Raw genomic sequence first — 16,577 nt, 5'->3', positions numbered from 1 at the left:
GCATCAAGACAAAATTTGGTGGCATCTAATCTATTTTCTGATTTTCAGTTTGCTTTTATTCCTAATAGGAGAGTTCAACAAGCATATATCTCAGTTTCAGATGTCATTCATTTCATACACGCGAGTCGTACTCCTTACTTTGTATTGAAGTTTGATTTTAATAAAGCATATGATTTTGTGTACTAGCTTTTTCTTTTGCAAGTGATGAATCATATGGAATTCAGCAACCATTTTTCCATATGGGTGTCAGAGCTCCTTACCAATGCACAAGCCATGGTGTCCATTAACGAGGTAAAGGATGAGCAATTTTCATTGCGACACGGCCTGCGACAGGGATGTCCGTTATCTCCACTTTTGTTTAATACAGTGGCAGGGCTTGCGATGGTTCTTAAACGCGTGCAAACAAGAGGCTTCGAAACGTAGTTGGATATCCAAGGTTTTTCTGGGCATATTATGCTAGTCTTTGGAAGGGCTTCACTGCAGCAGATGCTTCGCGTAAGGCTTGTTCTCATATTTTTTGCAGCTTTGTCCGGACTGGAACTCGATGAAAATAAGTGTTCGGTCACGCTTCTGAATGGCAATCCAACCAGTCAAAACGCAGCAGAAAAAATTTTCAACTGCGCTTTAGGGTCGTTGCCGATCAAGTACTTGGGGCTCCCCCTACAAGTCAAGCCAACCTCTAAAACATCATAAGCACCGGTTGTTGACAAGGTGTGTCATAAGCTCCAGTCTTGGCACGTCAAATATTTGTCTCTTGCAGGCAGAATTACTTTAATCAGACATGTTTTGTTAGCGATTTCGAAATTCTTCATGTCAGTTTGTATCATGCCAATCAACGTTGAGCAACAACTTAAGCGCATCTTGTCAAGGTTTTTGTTACATGGTGTAAATGGACCCTATAAGAGGCACTTGGTAGGATGAAACTTCATCATTATGCCAAGGACTATAGCTGGCTTAAAAATTTTTGCTTTGCGAAAAAAGAGTGTGGCATTGGCTGTGAAGCAGTGTTGGTTGGTTCATATTTCACAAGATGCATATGCAAACTTCTTCCGACCGAAATATGGTCGAATCGATTCGCTTGTTCATCGGAGGGCTCGTGGACCATACACACATCGCATTTGAGAAAAATGTGGTTTAAGACATTGTGTTTGTTTCTTGACAGAGATTTGGACATGAGAGTAGACAGATCTTGGCTTCAATAGGCATCCCCAAAAATGCTTTATGGGTGAAAAGACCATCTCCAAGAACTAAGGTATTGGCTTGGTTGATTCTTCATGACCGGATACAAACCCATAACAATATCAAGAGGATGGGGTTTCAGTTTTCCAATTGGTGTATGCTTTGTCGACAGGCTGAAGAAACCACACATCTTTTTTGGTCGTGTGACATGTTTCAAAAATCATTTTCTAAAACTTGGAAGGCTCCATTAGTTGTGCGGAAGGACCGCTTTGCGTTAGATCTTATCCTTGACCCTACTATAATTAGATGCAAAAAGAAGTGGAGGACTACTTGGAGAGTTTGGTTATTTACATTGTGGTGGGCCAGAAATGATGCTACTTTTCGAGATGTCCCATTCAACCTTAACTGTTTGACTCATAAGGTCTTGGCTGATGTGTATGCTATCTTACGCATATATCTCAAAGACTTGCCTCTGCCTCCAATCGATCCTCATTTAGATGTTTGTGGTCCTTGATGAGTTTTCTATTGTGTTCCGGGTTTTTTTATTTTGTGTAAATGGTGTTTTCATGTTTTGCTATTGTGTTTGTGCTTGAGTTTCACTTTAAAGTAATGTTGATCTCTCTCTCTCTCTCTCTCAAGAGATACATTAGTTTCATCAACCAAGTTCCAACTTAACCGATATGAATATCATAGGTACTTCTGTAAGAGCGAGCGATACATTGTTCACGACACATGCCAACTCCAATTATTTCGAATCAAACGTCAAATAGACCGAAAAAAAAAAAACAGAATGACACCACATGAATCAATACTCAAAATCACTCCAATTACCACGATCACCAAACAAACACTAAGATTAATAAGTACTTCTTGTAAGAACATGAACGCATATATCAAGAAAACACAGACGAAGATGATTAAACAAAACTCGTTCATTCCAACCGTTCACTCAACAAACTGCAGGACTGAAAGAAAAAGCTTTTCGATTAAGTTAACCCTAAGACTAACAACTGTCAAAAAAGGGGGTAAAAAAACAGGGCAAGAGGGTCTAGTAGTCCCTCAAACACCGGCCTACCCCAAGTACAGGTAGAAAGGAATCCATACCAGAATCCCAGCTACCCGCAATTAAGATAGCAAGCAATGGTGTCAAACGGATGCCACTCCTCGGTTACAAGCCCATTGCGCCTACTTCGATCTCTGCCTCATCTTTCGGCGCTTTCTCTTCAAACGCCTCATGCGCTTCTTCTTCCACTGCAGAAACAAACGGAGTATCTTCAAGTCAATATAAATCCAGAGTTATAACGACACTTGGAGAATATTGCCATAAAAAAAGTACAAGCACCAATGACTCGAGAAACAACATTCAAGGTAATCAACGGAAATTCTCAAGGCCAAAAAAACAGGAAGAAATCGTACTGATTCAGATGGCAAGTACCTCTTATTGTTGTACATGCTGAGAGATGAAATATGTAAAACGAAATAATGCAAAGATAGAAAAGAAAGAAAGGACAACCCTAATGAGCAACAAAAGAGCCTTTTCGGTTGCAGAAACCGACGTGAATCACATGGATGGCAAAACATAAACTACGAATTTGCAGAATACCATGGCAAAATTCGTTCCACTGTAGAAAAAACTTCACATCCGAAGTTCTATTTCCAAATGTTGCTAAAATCAGCCTGAATCGGACGATTCAGAATGAGTCCCTACCCATTTGAATCTCTCTCTCTCTCTCTCTCTCTCTCTCTCTCTCTCTCTCTTCTGCAGACCCTGAGCACCACCATCAACAACTCTTGCAGGGGGGAGCTTGCCTGAATATCATCCCAAGCACATCAGGAAGGAGCTCATCCAAACACCAGAATTTCCCAACGATTCCACCAACATCCATCTCCCTCTCTCAATTTATCATGAGATTTGGCAAACGATATTTACCTAAAAGAACATTTTCTTACTATGATGAAATAATGCAAAAGTACTGCAGCAATTTAACTATTTAGTTGATTGAAGATAAAAAGAATAAGACAACAAATGTCTGAGTCGGAACCATCCAAAAGAAAAACAATTTCAAGGAAAAAATAAGTCCCGTCCTCTAGTTTTATTATCTGCCTCCAGAACAAAGCCAGCAAGAAATAGATGCATGATCATTCTCTTGAAGCTGAAAGGAGAGGCATATGTTAAATCAAATTCTAGCATCTTTTTAATAATTAAGCTGGGATGACCACAAAGGGATTTAAAACCAAGATCCCTCAGTCAAGGAAACGTGACTCTTACTGGTCCAGCTACCATATTTCAAACACGGTAAAAGGCTTGCACAAGATCACAAGCCAAGCTACTTATTCAACAAAAAAATCACAATGCTGAAGTGTGAGACGAAATTGAACTTCTGAACAGATCATAACGATGGCAATGGTGATGGTGGAAAAAATAAAGTTCAATCCAAAAGCATCAACATCCTCAATACAAACTTCAAGATCTTAGCCAGCGTAGAACAAATTCACATGCTCCAAATTTCAACCATAAGGTTCTTTCTTTTGCAGAACAAAATACAGAAAATGAACATGAAAATCGTACTGAATCTTGATAAATAAGGTAACGGGGGCCAAAAAAAAGAGTTTTTTATAAATTTTTGCTCGAGGAACGGGTAAATAAGGGAAATGGTAACTGGTGGATGACTCCGTTCTAAACAAAAGGCCAACAAAAATATCACAAACAGATCGATGTTAAGAGTTCAATGTATATAAGATTTAACAGTTTATCATTCAAAACCAAGCCCAGAATAAATCCCAAACAAACCAATGCATTCCATATTCTGAACCAGATAAGAAAAACAAAAAAAAAAAAGAATTCCGAAAACAAATAACGCAGGCAAAAAATTAATCAAAACACACTCAGGCATCATATCCATCAGGATTCCGATAACAAGTAAAACAAAAAACTTAAAAGAAGACCGATCTTCCCAACTTCTAAACTCAAAAACCAGCAACAATCAGATTAGGATTCTAGGATTTCCCAACAAGAACCCTCAAAACAAGGAACCCAACAATCAGGAGATCTAGAGGATGCAGAAACTGACCTTTGCTCTCATCTTCTCCCTCTCTGAAACGTTCGACGGCTACTCTTCTCCCTTCTTTTTCTTCTCCTCAGGACCACAGAGAAGGAAGGGCCGAAGACCGCCCTTTTGTAGGGAACGGAAGAAGAGAACCCTAACCCTAGATTACCTTTGGGGTATCTTATTTATTAAAAATTACTAGAATGTACCGTCTTTTTATTCTAAGGCATTGCGTGTGAGGCACCTTTTCGTCAATTGAATGTTACTTCTAAGCGTTTTCGTCATTCGATCTAACGAGGAGGCGGGGTATGATAATGATCTTAATACAGAAGGTTGGGCCCGACCCAAATCTGATATAATAGAGCCATGAGTCGAGTCGGGTCAGGTCCAAAACTTAGACCTATTTTAGAAAATACGGGTGAACTATTGAGTATGAACATCTCTATGATCCAACTCAGTTGGTTGTTGAGAATTTATAAGATGCACAGGAATTATCCTGAACCCCTACCGAATTTATTCGTCCAATTAACTTGTGTTCATACTTTTATGGTCGTAATAACCTAAATTATTGACCCAAACCAATTCATAACCATACATACGAAAAAACCAAATCAATTTGTACTCAAGTACAATCTAACCCTAACCCTACATCATACATAGGGTAATTCATATGTAGGATCGAACATACATAAAATTTATGTTTAGCTACCTTGTTTTTCAAATATTTAAGATAAAAACTTATTTAAAATATTGTCAAGATGATTACCTAAGTAATTTTACTTTATGAATTAATTGTAGGTATGAGACAGAAGACCCGAGTGGTTTCTCATAAGGATTCATTTGCATCTATTTGCATTTTGGGTTTTTTTAATCTTTTTATATTTGAATCTTGTATCTTATATATATTTTTAAAATAGCTTTTATCTTTCTAAAAGGTTACCTGAATGGGCAACTTGTTTTTATTAAAATTAAGAATTTTTTTCTTTACAAGGATGAGAGCTTTAGATGTAAAATCATTGTTGATATGAGAAACTTTAGTTAATTTTTTTTTAATTATTTCAATTTCTTGTTATTTTCTTATTTTTTTCGGCTGTTCTTAAATATCTGATAGAGATAGTTGTAGAGTAGGTAGCTTTCTTGGTAAACCTAACCATGGATTTACATCAATTGATATCAAAGCTCAATATTTTGCCTAGACAATCTTGTTGGATTTGAGATTCATCAAAAGTTTGAGTTAAACTTAGGGAGCAACATCGAATAATCATGTGTTACAACTTCCAAGATCGACGACAAGCATGGCCGTCAATGAGTAATGTTACGTGATCAAATGGCCCATCACTTGTTGGTCTGAGTCGTACTTTATAGCAAGCTATGATAACCACCCGGATTGTTGACCCAAACAATAGCACCACTGGGAAGCAACGGTCAGCCATGCCCAACCAATGCCACCCCTTGCCGCTTCTGCAACACACACAAACCGCCGCTGATCATGGCCGATTATAGTGGATGAGTGAGTTTCAACTTGCAAACCCTAATCCATCAGTAGCTCATTATTTTTTTTTTAAATGAGAGTGGTGGGAGACTCCACACTGATGAGTCCAACCAAACTGGTTCATACTTAAACTGCCCTGGCTCACCCCTACATCCCTAATATCTCATTTGAGCCACTTTAACGAACCGCTTTATTTAACCAAAACCGGTTTCAGCACCTACCTAACTCATCCTATATTATTTTGGATCTCAAACCAATTGAGAACACCCCTTTTTGGACCCTAAACCAAATGAAACTCAAACTTTTAGCACAAACTCATCAACCTCACTCAAAATTCAAGTTCTATACAGCATTGAGGTATTTATTGCAACCAAGTTGGGTCTTTTAAAGTTCTCAGGCTACCAAGATCCAATTAACGTCATTGAATGGACTCATGTGATAGGATGACTTGTTAAAGCACCACCAACTCTCAAATTTTGGCAAAGTCATCCTAATGTCTACTCAACTTCGTTTGGTAGCCAAGATGTGATGGTTCGAGTTACATAAGAACCGTGAGAACAAAGAAATAAACAAAAAATCAACATGAATCATGATGAAGCAATTGACATGAATCAATTTTGCATAATAACCACCCACTATTTTGGATCTAAAACTTACCCAAAGCCAGATAGATAGTACCTTGTTATAACTTATCCCAAATGAACCGTTACCTACCTAAAGCTTTAGATCTAATTAAAGATTATTTGGATCCAAAATCAATTAGTGTATCCTAACCTATTTTAGTGGATCTTCTTGAACCCACCTTAAGTCCCCAAGATCTATCCCTAAGCAAACCTGTGATTTAGACCTGAACCAAGACCACTTGTCCCAAACCATAGTGAACTTCTTCAAAACCTATCCATACCCATCTATTCAGGATCTAAATCTTAATAATCAGATCCCGAAACCAACCTATACCCATATTTACCTTGAACTTGTTCAAATCATATCAATATGAGGTTCTTCATTTACTTACAGATGAGGTTCCTTTAGAATGGATCCAGATTTTGTCTCAACCTCTTGCTCCAGATCCATTCCATCCAGACCAATATAAGGACATCATGATGATTTTGGATGGTTTGAAAAGAATGTTTATGGCTTCAATATGCACATTAAGGCAGATCCTGCTTTGTTTATTCAGTTTATAAAGCAACATAAAGACTTGGTTCTAGGTTGTGAACCCATAACCCATAAGGTCAAACAAAATTTTAAAAAGCCCAAGTGGGATTCAGACTTGTGGACAAGTTTTCTCCAATCTGGAGAGAATGATTCATGAGTGGAGCAAAAGACTTGAATTCATAAGGGTCCATTTGGATCCATTTGCATTTGAAATATTTTTATATTTGAATCTTGTATCTGATCCATAATTTTAAAATAAATTTTATCTTTTTAGAAGGTTATTTAAATAGGCAGTTTGTTTTTATCAAAATTAAGAGATTTTCTTATTTAAAACAATGAGAGTACTATATGAGTAGATTGGGTGAATTTGCTTAAATACTGATCAGATTGACTAAAATTCATAATCAAATCAGTCTAATCTATGGTTTAGATTTGGTGTTTTGTAGCTAGTTTGATGAGTAATGCAAGTTGGAGTTGAATTCCATTGAGAATTTGAATTTTTTGGTGAGTTCTTGTATCTCTTTGAAGACCCGTGTAATCTGGAGTTCTCTTTTGCATTTTCTAAGGTCAGATTTAGCTTTTATAGCATAGATCTGCCATCATTCAGCATAGTGGTGTGCTTGAGCTCAAATTCCAAACATTCACTACCAGAATCTGGTGAGAATTGTACCAAAATAGTGTAATTATAGTTTGCAATAATTATTCTGAACTGCAAAAATACATTAGAAAGACCATGTTATTGAAATGTAATTACACTATTCCAATGCAATTTTTGTAACACCTCAAAAAATTTAATTTGAAAAATTTAGGAAAAATTCAAAATTTTTTGTAATGGATTACTTTTCAGAGTCAAATCGATTGCATAATGAAAAATTATTCAAAATATCCAAGTTAACAACCTTGTGTGGGTTACAGAGAAATATACGACAACAAAGAATGGATCACGATCTTATTGGATTTGGGTATGAACCCATACACATAGATTTTGATATTGAGAAGGTAGAATTTCAAAGACGATTCATTTCAAACTGGACTTCAAAACATAACTGAATTGAAAATTGTTTAACATAACAAATGATATATCTAAACATCAAGCATATCTGGGAAACAAAAATAAACAGAATATGGTTTCGTGACTTGTCTACGCCATCTCACCATCGCCTGTAACAATAGTCTACTCATCACCATATATAATTAGGGGATCAAACAATATCTAATATAGTAGGTATAATAATGTCACATATTTGTAAGAACTAACACATATATGGCTAGCAATCATGCATTCAATCATATGATATACATAAATAAATGTTATAAAACATGTAATTATACAATTTGCTGATTTGTATAAACACGAAATGTGTTTTATTCTAATTAAGAGTGTAAATATAAGGCTTTATTTTGATATTATCCCACCTGTAGGTACTCACATGATGAAGTCATCGAGTTAAACTGAGGTCATACAAGAGTTTACTATTCCATGTATTTTAATACTTAGTATGATTAGATGAAACCGATCCAAAAGAGGATGGTGTAATGAGTAAGAGAAAACTCCCTAAAGGCAAAAATAATAATAAGGATGCATCTTAAACTTACTGCAAAAGTCATGAAAAATTACCAACCTAGAAAAACTTTTGGTAGATCCAACCTCCTAACTACGATGACTGAAGATGTCTAGTCAGTATCACTCAGAGAAACATGATAATTAAAAACAATGTTCATTGGAGCATGTACCACCTATCATCTTTCTAGGTAAGACCAAAATATGAATGAGTTATTGAGCCCTCTTTATTAAGGGTTTAACATATTACATATGCCCCATACAAGTAGGCATCATTTACTCATTCTGGGTAGATTCTCATGTTTGTGTATTCTCATAATTCATTTAATATGCTTTAGTATTTTTAAACTGATTCAGCATCTTGCCTATGAAGGTGATCCCGAAAATTAAGTATGCATGTGTTTTTCATAACTTGGTGCATATTCACACCTTAGGGTTGTCATAAAACTTCAACTCATTCATGAGTTCATAAGTATATGTGCATGCCTCACATGTCTTACAGTACAACAATAATAATAGTTCACATGCAATTTAAATCATCAAGACAGTAATTTGATTTCTTGAACCACATGCTCCAATACAAGTCACAATTCATGCAATTCATATGTTATTTAATGTGGCATAGTAGTAAAGCATACCATAACGTACATCAATATGCCAATATAGCCACATGTAATATTATATTTCAACAGTAATCCACTACAAGCATTCAAGTTTTTCAAAAAATCAATACATTCGTATCTAAAAAAAATCAACACATGCATATCAAGAATTTTATATGGACAAATATAGAATTATATCATTTAACACTTGAATCACAAGTTAGGATAATCTAGAATTTCTAAATGCATATATATTAACAACCCACTTTTGAACAACTTAAAGCTCACATATTAATGTCAAGAAATATGTAATATTTGTATACACAATATTTAAAACTTCAAACCTGCATAACTAATATTTTATATCAGAAATCTACATGTATGTATTTTATAACTTGTATTTAATGTTTCAAACCTTTTTTATTCATGTATTCGTATTTGTGTATGAAATGAATAAATACAAAACACACTTATTTTGAAACATAGAATCTCATGCATATATAAATTGTACACAAAATCAAAATATGAAACATGCATATTTTTAAAACAAACGATTTCATGCGTACATAAATTAAAATACGAGACATGCATATTTTTAAAATAGAAAATAACATGCATACTATAATCAAAATAACATGCATATTTTCTTATAACAAGGAATCTTATGCATACATAACTCAAAATACGAGCCCTACATATTTTTAAAACAGGGAATCTCATGCATACAAAAATTAAAATATGAGATATGCATACTTTCTTACAACAAAGAATCTCATATATATGTAAATTAAAATATGAGACATACATATTTTCTTACAACAAAGAATCTCATACATATGTAACGAAAAATACATATTTTTAAAATTGTGAATCTCATGCATACAAAAATCAAAATATGAGACATGCATATTTTTTTACAATAGAGAATCTCATGCATACGTAAATCAAAATGTGAGACAATGCATATTTTTAAAATAAAAAATCTCATGAATACATAAATTAAAATACAAGATATGCATATTTTTAAAACATGAAGTATATGTATATTTAAACATATTTTTAAACTTATATATATACATACACATACATAATTCATACATATATTAGGACCGTATAAATATAAAAAATATTATGTTTTTTTATCACAAAATCAACTCTAAACTCCCAAAACTCCCCTTATATCACATCAACTCACTTCTTAAGGATCCATCACATCAACTCTCTTCTCAAAGATCCTTTTTCCATCAAATCAACTCCAAACTCTCAAAACTCCCCTTACATTACATCAACTCACCTCTCAAGGATCCATCATCTATCACATCAACTGCCTTTCTAAAGACCCTTCTTTCATCAAATCAACTCACCTCTCAAGGATCCATCACATCAACTCTCTTTCCAAAAATCCCAAACTTCAAAATCTTTCTCTCACATCACATCACACATACCCTCCCATGTATTCTATCACCTATAAATACCCTCACCACACCCTCAAACCTCATTCATACAGTCCTCTCTTTCCCTCTATCGTGTTCACCCTCTCCCCCATTCCCTCTCTCGGGTGTTTTGGTGGCCAGCCCCACACCACGGTGGGCAAAAACCACCTGAACCCACACCCTTTATAACACCCCCTCTATTGCTAATGAATGCCGTAGTTGCTGCTGAATGTCGCAGTTGCCGCTTCATGACCTCCTCTGCTTCGGTTTCACAGAGATGCCCATATCATCACTTTTGCCGCAAAAAACTCTCCTTATAAAGTTGCATGTGCACCGACCTAGGTCTACAATCATAAAACACACATGCATAAGTATAGGTATTTTGAAATGCTTAAGTTCCACATATATATATATATATATATAGTTTCTAAAATTATCTATTTCATGCTTTTTAAGAAAATATATATTTACGAAACCATGAGATTTGATAGATAAAAATATGAACATGTGTAAAAAAAAGTTTTGAAATTATCCAAGTACGATTATCTTGAATAGGTTCAAAATAAAAATACGTAATTGTCCAAGATTTTGAGCAAAGTTGTGAAACTCCAATTTTATGAACCTATTCATATAAATGCATTTATAAAGTTTTTTAACTCCATGAATGAAACTCAAACTTTGTATATATGCATGTTTAAGAATGTTTTCATACTTTTGACTCTGTGTATAAATAAAAATTAGATTTTTATGCACAAATATAATTTGAATTTATGATGCATAATCACATGATATTTATGCTTATGATTGATAAACTGCTAATTGAGTGATATTCATTAATGTTGCATGAAAATCATGATATTGTTATGTCTCGAGCCTGGATGAGTGGCTCTGGCCATGTTTACGGTCAACTGGAGCTATATGTGTAGAAACCCACATAGGTGGCCAAGAACCTTATGATAAGGTTGATTAAAATCATATATGTTCATGCCCGATAGAGGTTATTAAAGATTTATTTATTGTTTAAAGCATGTCAAGAGAGTTAATCAAATACTAATAAATGTATATAATAATTTTTTTAAAACTTACAATGAGAGAGTATGTGGTACATATGGCTCTTAAGCACATAAGGTCATTTTCCCAACCACGGAGATAGGGGATAGCTACTACAGATGCCGCAGGTTAGTGGTGAAATTGTTTCAGCTAATATATCATGTTTTGGGTGTTAGGGTTTCTCTCTCGACTAGATCGTCTCTCACCTTGAGACTAGATTAGATGTGTGCAGCTAGGGTAATAAGCCATAAATTGCTTGAATGTACTTTCTATGTCAAACCTCTACTTTATTTATCTGTGACATACCCACAAAGAGTTATGAAAGAGAAACAATATTGCATTATGCATATAGTGTCACGTGAGATGCATCATCTAAGAAAGAAATATAATTGTAAATAATTATAAATTATCCATGCCTACGATGATTGCTACACTGGTAAATCATGCATGAGATGATCATTATATATGATATTGAACTGTTATTCATTTGCATTGATAATTGCTTATTTAAAGACTGTCATTTCATGTATGTCTATTTTTATATATGTTTTATTATTGTAATCTTGATGGGGGTTGTTCTGACCCGCTACTTAAACCATTTTGGGTACAGAGTATTTGAACATGAGGGATTGCGGAAAGTTGAGATGATGTCACCAATCCAACCATTTTTTTTCTCGAAAAGCAAATTTTGATAAATCTTATTGGTTGCTTTTGAACATTTCTATTTATTCCAAATTTTATAAATCACTTTGATACATGGAATGAAATTATTTTGTTAAATGTTAGCTATTTAAAATTCAATATTATTGTATTTGATCATTCTGTAACCCACTCGAGGTTTTGAACAAAACCTTAAGAAAATTTCTGCTGATATTTTATAAAGAAAAAATTAAATTTTTCATATTTTTGGGATTTTAAAATCTTGAGGTGTTACACCAACAACACCTAAAGCACTTGAAGCATAGAGATTCACATAATTATTACAAGGTCTGCTGCCTTCTAGAACAACAAAAATATGATGCACCAAATTCCTATTAATTGATTCCAAGATAACATGTTATGATCCAAGGGTAGTGTTGTCCATTTCAAGTTTTTTTGCACATTTGACCCTTCTGATGTAATCTACAAATTAAGTTCAGTAGAAACTAACCTTTGAATCATAGCCCCAAGGGGTTTGGTGTTGTGAAAAAGGCCTTGGGCACTAGATGGGTGGTCAGGATTTCATTCTCAAAAGTGTGAAACCCTTTGGATTAATGAGGGTAAGGGATAAAAGTCGAGGGATAAGCCCTTGCGTATTCCTTGCTCAATGACTTCTTGAGGGCAAAGGGTTGGACATAAGTCTATGTTGAGGTGGCACAACGGAAGGTCCTCAGGTGGCGGCGGCAACAAAGAGGTTGAGATGCGGCAACAGAGAGTGAAGAGGGAAAAGAAATAGCAGAGGATAGTTTGGAGCTTGGAGGTTTGCTTCAAAGGCTTCACGGTGTATTGTATTGCATATCACCATAGGGGCCGAGTTTCGTGTTTATATAGCCTTCAGATTCCCTCTCTCGGCTCAGCAGACGGTTGAGAGAATATTGGTGAGTCCAATGTATTTGATAAACTAGAGTTTGAAATTTAAATAAAAAGGTTGATTTATAAAATAGACTTAAACTATCCATGAGCAAGCCTACTCATGGATAAGCACAACATGCAGCGCGTGGCCACATGCACCAACATCTCCCACTTAGACATGAGACTGCTCAATTTGCTCTCACTATTGTAGGCTTCCTTGAATTGATTACAAATTTTTCGTTAAGAATTTTCTTCATAATCATATATATCCTAATCCCATTCGGGCGACATGCTTGGTAAACAAGTCTTCTGCAATACCCTTAGTTAAGAGATCTGCTACCATATTCAATGTAGGAAGATAGTCTACAATTATTTCATTGTTTTCAATCATATCATGTATGTAGTGGTATTTTACCATTATATGCTTGCTCTTGGAGCTATCAGCTCCACTCTTCATTAGAGCAATAGCAGCTTGACTATCACAGTATATTTGTACAAGCTTATATAATATTTCTATCTTTAAATCTTTAATGAACTTGTTGATTCATACTGCAAATGTCATAGTTGCATTACACACGATATACTCAGCCTCTTAAGTATGCTGAGCCACACAACTCTGTTTCTTACAGGACCACGCAACAACTCCTCCTTCAAAGAGGAAGATGTAGCCAGAAGTAGATTTGTTGTCATCTTTGCACCCTACAAAGTCAACATCAGAGTATTCAATCAAATCAAGGTTGTCAACTTGAAAACTCAATTGCAATCCTTTAGATCCTTTTAGGTATCAAAAAATTCTCTTTACGGCTTGTCAGTGAGGCCATTATGGATTACTTTGATATTTGCTAACATGACCTATGGTGAAGCTTATGTCAAGTCTTGTGCATAGCATCACATACATTAGGCTTCCAACAGCCTGAGCATAAGGAATTTCAAGATTTGGTTGGTCCTCACCAAAACAATCGCTTTTGCTTAAGTTTACTCCTTTTGCAATAGGAGATCTAATAGGTTTGGAGTCATGCATTTTGTATCTCTTAAGAATATGGTCAATGTACCTTTCTTGGCTTAAACAGCGAGCCCTTGAATCTCTGTTTTGGGTGATTTTAATTTCCAAAATATAGGAAGTTTCACCCATATCTTTCATTTCAAAATTGGTATATAACCATTTCTTTGTATTGACGATCTTTTCATTGTCATTCTCAATCAGTAGAATGTCATCAACATATAATGACAAGATACAAAAAAGACTCACTTTTCTATACATATATACAGTGGTCTAACTGATTTGGTTCATATCCAATCTTTGTTATGGCTTTGTGAAAAGCCAAAAACCATTGTCTTGGCTATTGCTTTAATCCGTATAAAGATTTTTTTAACTTATACACTTTATCATCATTTATCGCATAAACTTCTGGCTGAGTCATATATATGTCTTCTTTTAGGTCACTGTTTAGGAAGGCAATCTTTACATCCATTTGCCATATGTTCCGATCATGATGAGCAGTTATGGATAATATTATCTTGATGGACGTAAATTTAGCAACCAGTGAATAGGTTTCTGTACAATTGATTCTCTCTTTTTGGGAAAAACCTTTCGCTACTAGTCTTGCTTTAAATTTATCTATAGATCCATCATCTTTATATTTTTTCTTAAGAACTCATTTACAACCAACTGGTTTTCTTCCCTCAGGAAGATCAGTTAAGTTCCAGACTTAGTTCTTTTCAATGGATTCAATTTCTTCAACCATAGCTCTTTCCCATTCTGATACATCTTTTGAATTAATTGCATCAACATATGAGAGATTATTGATCAACTCATCAAGATCTACAAAATAGCAGAGTTCTTCACATAAATACACATAGTAGTCATCCAAGTAGGATGGAGGAGCTCTAGATCTTTTACGACCACTTAGTCCTTGGGAAATAGAGGGTTCAAAATCAGTTGGTTCATTGTCTGGTTGTTCCACAGCTGGTTCATTACCTAACTGTTCTACAGTTGGTTCATTACCTAACTGTTCATTTTGATCATCATGATCATCTAGCAAATCAAATGGATCCTCAGTTGGATCACCAAATTCATTATTGAGATTTTTCAGAAACTCAACATCTCTACCCTCTATCAGTCTCAGACTCTGATGATACAATCTGTAGCCTTTTGACCGTTTTGGATAACCAATAAAGATACATCTAGCTGATCTGTTATCAAATTTATCCATAGTTGGATCTAAGATTTTTACATGAGCTACAAATCTCCATCTTCTTAGATGATTTAAGTCTGGTTTCATATCAGTCCATCTTTCATATGGAGTCTTTGGGACAACCTTACAAGGTACTCTATTTAATGTATACATAGTTGTATTTATAACTTCACCCCAAAAAACTTTGGGTAGATGAGCACCTGCTAACATGGATCTTACCATGTTCAGGAGAGTTCTGTTACACCTTTCAGCAATACCATTTTGTTGCGGTGTCCTTGGTATGGTTCTTTGCCTATTAATACCAAAATCTTTGCAATAATTGTTGAACGCATTTGAGGTGTATTCACCACCTCTATCAGATATCATAATTTTAATGTTTCTACGAAGTTGTCTTTCAACTTCATTTTTGTATTCTTTAAATTTCTCAAGTGCTTCTGATTTATTTCTGATGAGATACAAATATCGATATCTTGAGAAATCATCAATAAATGTTATAAAATATAACATGCCACTATGAGTTTAGACTCTAAAAGCTCTACAAATGTCCGTATGGATTATTTCTAATAGCTCAGTGGCTCGAATACCATTATGTGAAAAGGGTTTTCTTGCAAACTTTTCAAAAATACAAAATTCACATTTTTCAAAGTGAGATTCTTTAAAGTTAGGGATTAGTCCTTGTTGTGCCAGATTTTTTATTTTATTTAGCCTTATATGCACAATTCTTTTATGCCATGCATTTACATCAATCACTAAGGCACAATCAATACACGAGGAAAAGTTCTCTTTATTTTTAGATAATTTAAACATCCCATGTTCTTTGTCAAATTTACCCTAAAACGGGATTCTACCATGTTTCTCATAGTGACCTTCCAAGGAACAAACCGGACCTTAAAACCTTTTCTAATCAAAACTGGTGTAGACACCAGGTTTCTCTTCAGTGAAGGGACATAAAGTACATCTTTCAGTAACACACTAGTCCCTCCTACATTGAGTCTGTAGGACCCAACTCCTAGAACATCACTATAGGAGTTGTTGCCCATGTAGACCTTGTGCTCGCCTGGTCCTAGCTCTTTGAGATCTACAACTCCATCAGTAGATTTAGCTATATGTCGAGTAGCCCCAGAGTCCACCCACCACCTTAAGAGTTCTTTATTCGCAAAGTGACATTCAGATACAATACAGATGACTTCTTTTCTGTCATGCTTTTTGCTTGAATTGTTGTTGTATCTCCCACCATTCTAGTTGCTCCTATTATTTGAAAATTTTGTCCTGCAGTTCTTCTAGATGTGTCCCATCTTGCCACACTTGA

General features: G+C 35.0%; 1 long non-coding RNA gene across 1 annotated transcript; it reads right to left on the bottom strand.

The window, feature by feature from the left end:
* Positions 1 to 1,980: 1,980 nt before the first annotated feature.
* Positions 1,981 to 4,330, bottom strand: LOC149834438 (uncharacterized). The gene is made up of 2 exons (XR_016432773.1): positions 4,251 to 4,330; positions 1,981 to 2,430 (listed from the first exon to the last, which is right to left on the bottom strand). It is a non-coding gene; the product is annotated as an uncharacterized LOC149834438 (long non-coding RNA).
* Positions 4,331 to 16,577: the final 12,247 nt, after the last annotated feature.

This window comes from Nuphar pumila, chromosome 6 (genome assembly GCF_984573655.1).
Source record: "Nuphar pumila chromosome 6, dmNupPumi1.hap1.1, whole genome shotgun sequence".
Classification (NCBI taxonomy): Eukaryota; Viridiplantae; Streptophyta; class Magnoliopsida; order Nymphaeales; family Nymphaeaceae; genus Nuphar; species Nuphar pumila.
The sequence above is the reverse complement of the archived record's forward strand: the minus strand, read 5'-3'. Positions and strand labels throughout refer to the sequence as shown.